This window comes from Lepus europaeus, chromosome X (genome assembly GCF_033115175.1).
Source record: "Lepus europaeus isolate LE1 chromosome X, mLepTim1.pri, whole genome shotgun sequence".
NCBI classification, from domain to species: Eukaryota; Metazoa; Chordata; class Mammalia; order Lagomorpha; family Leporidae; genus Lepus; species Lepus europaeus.
The window spans coordinates 66,921,386-66,931,795 of NC_084850.1; the positions used below are offsets into that span (position 1 = coordinate 66,921,386).

The 10,410-nt window shown below is 37.2% G+C and overlaps 1 pseudogene; it reads right to left on the reverse strand.

Moving 5' to 3' along the window:
* Positions 1–357: 357 nt before the first annotated feature.
* Positions 358–6,760, reverse strand: LOC133752658 (general transcription factor IIE subunit 2-like; annotated as a pseudogene).
* Positions 6,761–10,410: the final 3,650 nt, after the last annotated feature.

A 10,410-nucleotide genomic window follows, 5' to 3' on the forward strand; every position in this document is an offset into this window, starting at 1 on the left:
ACTTTTGTTCCAAGAAAGAATAGAAGGTTACTGAGAATATCACATTTCTCTTTAGCCAATTAAATGAGCTTGAGTTTGAATTTGGTAAATAGCACTTATTCTGTAAAGTGAACTGCACTTCTTATCTGTCTTAGGAAGCAGAAGGAAAGAGAGTCACATTATCCTAAGCACTGACCAGAAATATCTTGACTGAATATTTATTACTTTTTATTCAAGAACAAAATTGTCCTATATTTACCAGGAGTAACTTCAGAGTTATCTGTCAGCAAACCAGTCCATTGTTTGCTATGAGTGTTATGAGCCATAAATCCATGTAGCAGGTTTTTTTTGTTCTCTAAAATGGAGACAGTTTTTTTTTGGTCCAGCTTCCTGCATGGAAGAAATACCCTGTCGCTTTGCGTATTCTTCATTTTTCTCCTCATCTATTAAATCTACACTGACATGCCTTCACAGTTTGTAAAATTCTTCATCTACAGAAATTTGACTGTTCCTATCACTGAAGAAAAGTATTTTCTTCTTATCAGACAATTTATAAATAGTATCTTGCTCCCAAAAACCTTTAAGTTTTTTTGGAGTTTGGGGAGTCCACCTTTTATGTTTTGTCAAAAATGTTTCCTAATCCACACTAGTCATGCCTATCTAAAAGACTAAATAGAATCTTATCTTTCAAGTTGTACTTGGACTTGAAGGCTTATTTCCAATCTATTGAATTGTGGGCCTGTTGCATAATGCTTCATTATTAGCCACTGTTTCTGCTTGAGTCCAATACCTAAATACTTTGTTTCAGCCAATATTTCTTCTGAAGTCTTCCTGTAATTCACAACCTTAGCAAGAATTCCAGACTTAAATCCATACATTCCATACAGAACTGTCAAGTTAAATGGTCCATTGCTATCATCAAAATTTTGTTTAGAACCTAACAATCCTGCATGTTCTCTTTTTACTTTATTCACCTTTGATGTTGATGACTCAGAAGGTACTGAAACATTTTTCTATTACAGAAGTAGAAATAGCTCATTTTGAACAATATTATTTTATTAAGAACATCATATGGAAAGATACCTTGATAAGAGATACATATTCCATCTCTCATTGTGATTTTTAATATAATAAGAAATACACATTGATATCTGCTCCTATTCCTATTTTCTGGCACACAGCTCCTAAAGCGCTTAGAATCTCTGAAGTGATGTTTCATTTGTTATGCCAATGGGAAGACTAAAGTCAGGCAGATCCTAGGTAGCCTCAGTCAGAAGCAAAAAGGAACAACCTGGACTTGCAATTGTTTTGGTGACAGTATTGTGGGACTGACTCTTTAACCTGTGGAGTCTGTGCTGACTATGGTTTTGGTCAAAACTGAATCGTAGGACACCCATCTGGGGTCACAAAATTGGTTGGTAAGTTACACCGAGCCCACATTCAGCTGGTGTGGGAAGTGAAGTTTTTGCTATCAAGAATATGGTAAGAAAAAAAATTTTTTCATATATATAACTCATCATACTTTCATTAAATACCTTTAGCATTCATTGATAATTCATGCTTGGAACCATTACTATGGAAACTATACTCTACAAGGACAAGAACTACAGGGTTTGGAAAGGAAAAACTGACTGAAACTTTGAGCTTACCTTGTAGAACAAGGTGAAACCCCATACATTTGAAAAACAATGTGTGGCTGCAGCTGTGGCACAGTAGGTAAAGCTGCCACCTGCAGTGCTGGCATCCCATGTGGGCGCTGGTTCAGGTCTTGGCCCACTACTCCACTTCCGATCCAGCTTTCTGCTATGGCCTGGGAAAGCAGTGAAAGATGGCCCAAGTAGCTGGGCCCCTGCACCAGTGTGGGAGACACAGAAGAAGCTCCTGGCTCCTGGCTCCTGGCTTAGAATCAGCACAACTCCAGACATTGCAGCCAATTAGGGAGTGAACCAATGGATGGAAGACTTCTCTGTCTCTCTGTCTCTCTGTCTCTCTCTCTCTCTCTCTCTCTACCTCTCCTCTCTTTGTGTAGTTCTGATTTTCAAGTAAATAAATAAATCTTTTTTAAAAAAGAAAAACAATGAAACCATCTAATACTAGTCAAAACCAAAGGACAGCAAACTACACACATGTGCTACTCGCCACTGGGTGAAGTACTGATGGTATGGGTTGAACTTACTCTGCCAATCATACTAAGGCTGCCATTTTTGAGCCTACAATGTATGTGGCTGCACAGAAAAACCAAGTACTTTCCTTTCTTAGCAGACCAATCAACTCTTATGGTCCATCTCTACCCTTCACTCCTGTTCCAATAAATGCATATTGACTTTTGCAAGTTTTTTTTCCTTAAGTTTTATTTATTTATTTGACAGATTGAGCTACAGAAAAAAGATGGGGAGACAGAGAGAGAGATCTTCTATCTGCTGGTTCATTCCCTAAATGGCCATTAACAGCAAGGGCTGGACCAGGCTGAAGCCAGGATCCTGAAGTTTCATAATATTATCCCACATGAGTGGCAGGAAACCAAGGACTTGAGCCATATTTGCTGCATTCTCAGGTGCACCAGCAGTGAACTAGATTGGAAGTGCCCTTATGAGATGGCAATGCTGCTGCTGGCAGCTTAACCCACTGCACCACAGTGCTGGTCCCAACTTTTTAAAGTTATAAGAGCACCAGGACTACAATTTATTCTCAAATAGTTCAGAAGAAGAAAAAATATACATATGCATGCATATATATATATATATATATACACATACATACAGATCTTCAAACAAGTAAAATGCTAACATTTGCGGATCAAGGTGAAAAAGAAATAGTACCTCTCTGCAGTATTTTGCAATATTCTATAATCCTAAAATTAATTTCCAAAAAGTTTCAAAATTTAAATGTAATAATAGACAAATGTTGGTTGTAAGATGTATTTTAATTTTATAATTGCATTTCAATGTAAACATAAAATCACTGAAGAATATTTTAAGTGAAGCTTATTTTTATTAACTTATTAATATAACAAAATATTAACTTCAATTTTTAAAATTTTAAATATTAATTTTTAAATATTAATTAAGTATGGTGAAATTTTCTTCAAATTCTGAGATAGGAATGATAGTAAATATTTCTTTCCATACCTACTAACTGTATATAAGCAGCAAATAATTTTATAAACTGATGATAAGGAAGAAATGCTTGCCCTTCTTTCCCTATTTTTCTTCCTTCTTTTCTCAGTCACTAAATATTTACTGAGCATCTGCCAAATATTCAACAATGTGGTAGATGCAATATGCAAATGAGATATGGGATACAAAAGAGGGGCATAAGCAATGGAAGAAGAATGGAAAACTAGAAACCTGAGATATTGAATATATTTATATTTATGTTTGGTGGATTGAAATAGCCCCTATTCAATCACCCTACTTACATTAGATAAAAAAAAAAAAAAAAAAAAAAAAAAACCTTGGGTAACCAGAAGAGGAAAATGTTGCCCTCCCTAAATCTAGCAAACAATGTGAAAACTATTTGGGGTAACAAAAATATCATGCTTAGTTTACTGCTTTAAAAAGTGACTGCGTATTTACCTTTCCATAAAACATTATACTTATTAAGTACTCACTACATGGAGAGGCATTTTTGGGCAATTTGGCAAACTTGATACACTGATACAGTTTGCAGGAGTGTTTCTGTTTCAATTATCTATGTGTTATGATGATTCTCCTCTACATGCAAGGCAGACATCTCACTTTGCCACATCCCAAGCCTATGTGCCCAAAGGGGGCTTGATGAGTCCAATCCATAGACAGGAAAGAGCAACCATGCATTTTATTATAACGAATTCATAACCATAAAACATTTACAAAGGAAGGTGCAAAAAGTCCTGTTGCTCAGGGCAGTGGTAAAATAGGCACTACCGTTTGCATGCGTTTTTATGAGACTATTTACTCTTACTCGTTAAAAACAAAACTGCTTAGTATAACAACTGTCACAATCTCCTTGGGCAAAAATTAGAGATTAACTCTGATTGTTGCAACCTTTTTGAAAAGAAGTACATTCAAGCAAGAAGTGAATTACTTGCCCTTAAAAGTTCCAAGATTCTTGTATGAGAGTTTGCAAGGAGTATCTGGAATTCTATACAATTTCACTACATGTAAAGCTTTATCTTCTTATTTTTCTTTGCTCTTTTCTTCTCTCCACCTCTTGTTATTACTTTGTCTTGGCTTATCCTCTTATAGGAGACACTCATTCACACTATTCTTTCTGAATCTAATGTAATTCATTCAAGTTCATCTTTATCTGACATATGATATATGCAATTCTCTCAAAATGATTTGTAAATGGTTAGCCTTGCAAAATTAAAAAAAATGGAGAGAATCTATTTTGAATTCTGTTTTAACATTTTTTTATGATTTTGGATATGGCCTCACCCTCTTGTTTAAATGGAAAAACATTGGTTATTCTCAGTAGAGTTTGCTATGCCTCAATAAGCAAAAGTGTATATAACAATGCAGGGGACACAGTTTGCAAAAATCCTACAGGTAATCTGAAATACCCTCACTCCTCAGATGTGCTCTTCCCTAAACATATACCTTCTCAGTTGAAAATAAATAGCCTTGGAAGCTGGCGCTGTGGCGTAGCTGATAAACCCGCCACTTGAAGTGCCAGCATCTGATATGAGCGCCTGTTCATGTCCCAGCTGCTCTACTTCCTATCCAGCTCTCTGCTATGGCCTGGGATAGCAATAGAAAATGGCTCAAGTCCTTGGGCCCCTGCACCCACGTGGGAGACCAGAAGAAGCTCCTGGCTGCTCCTGCTGTCACAGCCAATTGAGGAGTGAACCAGCAGATGGAAGACCTCTCTCTCTCTCTCTCTCTCTCTCTCTCTCTGTAACTCTGCCTTTCAAATAAATAAATAAATATTTTTCAAAAAAAGAAAATCAATAGACTAGAGGATTTGGAAGGGAATGTTTTGCCATCAAATTCATGGTAGATAATTACTAGTTTTCATACATTTATGTTTCACTCATGATTTGTGACTCAAGAAAATGTAGAAATACAAATAAGAGTAACATGTTTACAAGGGAATCAGTGAACCTACTCTGGTGTATAAAAGCACTTATTCCATTGGATATTTGTGCTATTTATTCAATTAATTAATGATAACAATTAACAATAAATATTATCAGTAACAATATGCTTGTAATACCATCCACAATTCATTGTGAAACACCAACAAATACTAATTTAACTGCTACCCCTTAAGCTGTATGATTTTCAAATTCTCTTAATCTCTAGTGGAGAGGGTTTCAAGTTTGAGACTAGATAGCATGGAACATATTCAGAGGTAGAGAGCTGTCCTTGTGTATCCTTTTAAAAAACAGAGTGAGAGAGAGAGAGAGACAGAGAGACAGAGAAACAGACAGAGGGGAAAAATATATCTATCCTCCAATGGTTCAATCCCCAGATGGCCACACTGGCCAGAATGGACCAGGCTGAAGCATGGAGCCTGGCACTCCGTATAGATCTCCTACATGGGTGTCAGGGGCCATCTTCCATTGCTTTCCCAGAAGCAATAGCAGGGAGCTGGATTGGAAGTGGAGCAGCTAAGACTGGAACTCATGCTCTTATGGGTTGCTGGCATCTCTGGCAGTGGCTTAATCCACTGAACCACAATGCTGGCTCCTATCTCGGGGTATCACAATGCATTCTGTACTGGCACTCTCTTATTGATTTTTGGATAAAAATTTTCTATTACTATCTTTGGATGAATTAATGAATGTGCATATTTTTGATCCACATGCTTTATGACTCTTTTCCTTTCCCTTTTTTAACTCATATTTATTTATTTATTTTTATTAATTTAAAGAGAATAGGTTTCATGTATTTAGTAGATAACAGTTCTGCCTTTCCTCCCTTCTTGCTTGCTTGCTTGCTTGCTTGTTTTTTTTTTTTTCCTTTTTCAACCACAGCCACAGAGAGAGAGATTTTCCATCTGCTGTCTCACTCCTCAAGTAGCTGTAACTGCCAGAGCTTAGGCCAAAGCCAGGAGCCAGGAGCTTCATCCAGGTCTCCCATGTGGGCAACAGGGGCCCAAGCACTTCGGCCATTTTCTGCCACTTTTCCCAGGCCATTAGCAGGGAGCTGGATTGGGAATGCAGCAGCCAGGACATGAACTGGTGCCAGTGCCACAAGCAATGGCTTTACCCACTTTGCCATAATGCTGGCCCCCTTTTTAACTTCTTAACCTCAATTTCTTCATGGGAAAAATACAGAAATAATAATGCCTATCTCATACAGGAGTGTTATTATTAATGAGGTAATGTATTGACAGTTACTTCATAAACTCTAAATTTGAGGCGATATGTGGAAGAGAATGCGAGACTTTTGCAAATAGAAAGTAAATGTTGTGTGTCTGTTCCAATAAGGTATGCTCTCAGTATATCTACACATGACCAGAATCCTTACTACTCCAATCTGGACCAATTCAGTGATAACTATTAACAAGACAAAGCCCCAGTGCAATTTACACTCAATTGAAATAATTCTATGACTACATTTCCTAGTGTACTCCAGTTGCATATTAAAGTCACTTGGAATATTTTTAAAAAGAATATTCATTTGGGCTCAATCCAGGCCAATTAAGTTAAAAATCTCTGGAGACTGTATTTTCAGTATATTTTCATACTTTTACATTTCCTTGATTAAGTCTCATATACTACCAGAATTGATAACTTCCACATCTAATTAATTCTGAAAAAATATCAAAGTTACTTACCATTATAGTTTCCCATGTTCTCCTTCTCTAGACCCCTCAAGTCAGTTGATAAAAAGTTAGATAAATTAATGTAAGATTAAGAGACCTAGAAAAGAATCTCAGACATTGAAATTTCTAGCCCTGTTAAGTCAGAAAGTAAGGGCTATTCTGTTGTACTCTAAACATCTGCACATTAGACTTGTGGAGCTAGGTAATGTTCCTAGTATTTCTTTTTTAAAATTTGTATTTATTTATTTGCAAAGCAGAGTGGCTGAGAGAGAGGAAGAGACAACACACAGAGATTCTATCTTCTGATTCACAGTAATGCTAGGCCAGGCCAACAACATAAGCTAGGAAATCCATTAGGGTCTCCCGTGGGTGAGAATCCCCATAATCACCCTGCCATGAAAGTAGCGGGTCTCGTAGTACTTGGGCCATCATCTACTACCTCCCAGGTGCGTTAGCAGGAAGCTGAATCAGAATGAGTGGCAGGACTCCATCCTTGGCTTTCCAACATGGATTGCTGACATCACAAGTACTTACTTAACCCACTGTACCACAATGCTGGTATTTCATAAAACTTGCATTTTGACAAGTCCCTTTCTTTCTGTCGATGTGTAAGATTTTAGACTAGAAGGAAAAGAAGTGTTAAGCCTTGTCTGTCTGTCGTGGTGGAAAGCAGATGATTCTCCGCTGTTCACTTACTGTCTCTTGGCTCAGATTAAGCATTTTTAAATAGACTTCATTTTGTAGAAGTTTTAGGTTTCAAGCAAAATTGAGTTGAACATGCAGAGTTGCTATAAACACTCTGCCTCCAAATATAGGTTGCAAACCCTGTTATCAACATCCCCCACCACAGTGGCACAATGGGTGAATGTACACTGAGGTGTTATTGTCCCACAAAGTCTGACATTTTCATTAGGGTTAACTTCTCATGTTATATGTTATATGGTATTTCATAAATGTATATTGAAATGTATCCATCATGATAGCATTGTCAGAATGGTTTCACTGCCCCAAAACTCCTCTGTGCTGTTCCTATCTATCCCTCCCATCAACCCCTGAAAAACACTGTCTTTTCACTCTGCTCATTGTTGTGCCATTCCCAGAATATCATATAGTTCCAGTCACAGAGTATATAGCCTTTGCAGATTTTCTTGTTTCACCAAGAAAAATGTATTTAAATTTCCTTTATGTGTTTTTTGGCTTGATAGCTAATTTCCTTTTAGTATGAAATAACATTCCATTTTCTGGATATACCACAGTTTATTTATATCTCTATGTACTGAGGGACATCTTGGTTGCTTAGAAATTTTGACAATTATAGGTGTTGGTGCTGTGGCACAGTGGGTTAACACCCTGGCCTGAAGCACCGGCATCCCATATGGGCACTGGTTCGAGACCTGGCTGCTCCACTTCTGATCCAGCTCTCTGCTATGGCCTGGGATAGCAGTACAAGATGGCCAAAGTCCTTGGGCCCCTGCACCCACATGGAAGACCTGGAAGAAACTCCCCCCGCCCCCCGTCTGCCTCTCCTCTCTTGGTGTAACTCGGACTTTCAAGTAAATAAATAAATAAATCTTTAAAAAACAACAAAGAAAAAAAAAGAAATCTTGGCAATTATAAATACCTATGTGCAGTTTGTGTGTGGACGTAAGCTTTCACTTCATCTGGATTCAATAGTTGGATTGTATGTGCTAGAGACTGAATGTTTGCGTCCTCCACAAATTCATATATCAAATCATAACTCTTAGGCCTGTATTGTGGCACAGCAGGTTAAGCCACTGCCTATGATGCCAGCATCTCATATCAGAGTTCTGGTTGGAGTCCTGGCTGCTCTGCTTCCAATTCAGCTCCCTGCTAATGTACTTGGGAGGGCATCAAAAGACAGCACAAGTACTGGGGCTCCTGCCACCCACGTGGGATACCCAGATGGAATTCCTGGTTCCTGATTTCAAATTGGCCTAGCCCAGGGCATTTAAGGAGTGAAAAAGTGGTTGAAAGAACTAACATTCTCTTTCTCTCTCTCTCTCTCTCTCTCTCTCTCTCTCTCTCTCATTGTCTTTCAAATAAATAATATTTGGAAGTGGAGCCTTTGAGAGATGAATAGAAAATAAGGGTGGAGCTCTTATGAATGGGCTTAATATTCCTGTAAAAGATACCCCCAAAGACCTTGTTTGTCCCTTTGGTCATATGAGGACCCAATGAAAAGATGACCATCTATGTGCCAAGAGGCAGGCCCTTACAAGACACAAGCCATGTCAGCAAATTGATTTTGGACTTCCCAGCCTATAAATCTATGAGAAATAAGTGTTTGTTGTTTATAAGTCACCCAGTATTCAGAATGGTTTTATAGTAGTCTGTAAAGACTAAGGCAATATGGTAGAAATTCCACTTAGTCTTTTAAGAAACTGCCAAACTGTCTTCCAAAATGACTATACCATTTTGAACTCTCAACAGTAATTGTTGCTCCACCTCCTTGACAGAATATAATTGTTCTGAGGTTTTCCTATTGGAATAGATTTGTAGTGGATCTCATTGTGGTTTTAATTTGCAAATCCTTAATGACAAAGGATGCTAAACACCTTTGAATATGCTTATGTGCCTTCTCCACATCTGCTTTGGAGAGGAGTCTGTAGAGCTCTTTTATCCATTGTTTTATCAGTTTGCAAGTTTCTTGTAATTTTTAAGAGTCATTTATGTATTTTGGATAAGTCTTTTATCAGATATTTATCTTTCCAAAATTTTATTCAAATTTTTGTCTTGTCTTCTTATTTTCTTGAGAGTGTCTTTCATAGGGTAGAAGTTTTTAATGTTACTGAAGTCCAGGTTATCAACTCCACTATGGATAGTGCTTTTTGTATTTTATCTGAAAAGTCAATAGACAGTCATTTGGCCTAGAAGTTAAATTGATAGCTGGCAAATCTTCAGCTCATATGAGAATGCTTAGGTCCTAGATTCAAGTCTTGGCTCTGCCTCTGATTCCCACTTCCTGCTGCAGAGGTCCCTGCCACATATGACCACCACATGGGAGACCTCTCTCTGTCTCTATTTTAGGATTTGCAAATAAAATTAAAATAAAAATTAAGTAAAAATCACTGCCAAATCAAAAATCATCTAGACTATCTTTGTATGTTATCTTCTAGGGGTTGTAGACATTTGTGCTTTACCTTTTTTCTAAGACCCATTCGAGTTAATTTTTGAGAAGAGCGTAAGGTCTACATCTAGGTTCTTTTAATTTATCTGTATTAAAATTTTAACAGACATACAAAGTTGTACATATTTGTGAGATACTGTATGATGTTTTGTTACATATACACTTATATACATTTTATAATGTGCAATCAGGGCAAATATAACCATTATAAGAGTTTATAGTAAATATATTCACAATCATATCTTATAGTTTTTCTATAGAAGAATGTTATCTGTAGTCACCTACCATGCCATAGAATCCTAGAACCTCCTACTCCTATCTAGATATAACTTAGTAACCATCAATTAACATTTCCCTTCCATTCCTGTCCCCTTATCTTCAAAGCCTCTGATAATCAGCATTATACTTTTAACTTCTATAAAATCACCTATTCTTTAGACTCCATATATGAAAAGAGATCATGTGACACTTATATTTTTGTTCATGATTTATTTCACCTAACAATATTATCTCCAGTTCTAACCATATTA